This window comes from Pteropus vampyrus, unplaced genomic scaffold (genome assembly GCF_000151845.1).
Source record: "Pteropus vampyrus isolate Shadow unplaced genomic scaffold, Pvam_2.0 Scaffold859, whole genome shotgun sequence".
In the NCBI taxonomy this organism is placed as follows: Eukaryota; Metazoa; Chordata; class Mammalia; order Chiroptera; family Pteropodidae; genus Pteropus; species Pteropus vampyrus.
The window spans coordinates 12554-14142 of record NW_011889640.1 but is presented as its reverse complement, the minus strand read 5'-3'; positions in this window follow the sequence as shown (position 1 = coordinate 14142).

The window sequence follows — 1589 nt, the reverse complement described above, 5'->3', positions numbered from 1 at the left end:
AGTCTCTTTCCGTCACCATGTATTTGACCCCCTTTAGCCTATTTGTCCTCCCCCAACCCTTTCCCTTCTAGTAACCACCATTCTGTTGTCTGTATCTATGAGTCTGTGTGTTATTTTGTTTGTTCCTGTGTTGTTTTGTTTTAGAAGCCTCATATGAGTGAAATCATACAGTTCTTTTCTTTCCCCCTGACTTATTTCATTTAGCATAATACTCTCAAGATCTATTCCTGTTTTGCACAAATGGCAATATTTCATCTCTAGATTTTTTGAAGTATAAAACTTTACATATTTAAAGTATACTATTGGAATAGTTTTGACATGTGTACACCCACAACACTCTCACTAAAAGCTGTCGAGATTATGAAGTTTCCTCGTGCCCACCCTTCTGCTCTTTCTTTGCTCCTTCCATCTGTGCCTAGGGGAATCACTGATCTGTTTTCTGTCACATAGATTAGGTTGCATCTTCTCGAAGTTTATCTAAATGGAATCATACAGTGTATATACTTTTATTGCTGTCTTCTTGCACTCAGAATAAGCATTTTGTGGCTCACCCACGTTAGAATATGCATCAATACAAATTTCATTCTTTTTATTCATTTGTTTATTTATTTATTGCTGAGTATTATTCCAGTGTATACAGATACACAGCTTTCTTCCCCATTCACCTGTTCATGGACATGTGGTATTCTCCCTAGCTCCAAGTCTGATTTTTACTATTCCCTGGAATGTTTGCCATTTTCCTACAAACTATTTTGCATTAACGTTTTTTCTGCACCTCCTACATGAATGCGTATTCCCCAAGAGGGGTTTTTGTTTCTCTTACTCACTGCTATATCTCCAAAGTATATATCACTATCTTATTTTTGTGAGAAACTTAATAATGATTTAAGTGAATGAACGAACAAAAGAATTAATTAAAAAATAAGCAAGCACCTCGTGTGAGCCATGGTTGATCCCTACTGATACCGTCAATGACAATAAACCTTAACACCCTTTAAGCTTTCGTTATGTGCTCATTTAAACATCCTTCAAACCCACATAACGAGAACTGTTATTATTTCCACTTTGAAGAATCTGAGTCTCTGAGATCTTTGGCAAAATACTCAGGTATGCTCTTAGTAAGCAGCGAGCTCATAATCATTTTCCCCAGAGCACACGGTTTCAATTCCCCTACTCCTCAGCCAGGTAGGGACCTATGCTTCAGACCTCACAGGGGCGAGGGGAGACCCGTGGATTAGTAAGGGTGTAATGGAGGTCTGAAACAGGTCTGCGCAGGTGCTGTGGGAGCCTGCAGCAGCTGCTGGAGCCTGTGCATTGCCTGGGCCATATGCAGCTGAATAGAGAAGCTGAATTTTTGATGCGAGGCTGCCGGTGACCGGGGAACCTCCTACTTCCGATCCGGAGACCTGACCTGAAGCCCGACGTAGCACGAACATCATGGACACCTTCTCCTGTGACTCCAGTTGCAGCTCAGGCCCTCTGGACCCTAAACGTGCTCCTTCCCAAGGGCCCAGGAGGAAGTAGGGTAATTAGCCCGAGCTGACTGCTGCTCCACTCAGGGATTTGGGGCTGTTTCCCTCTCGGGGTTC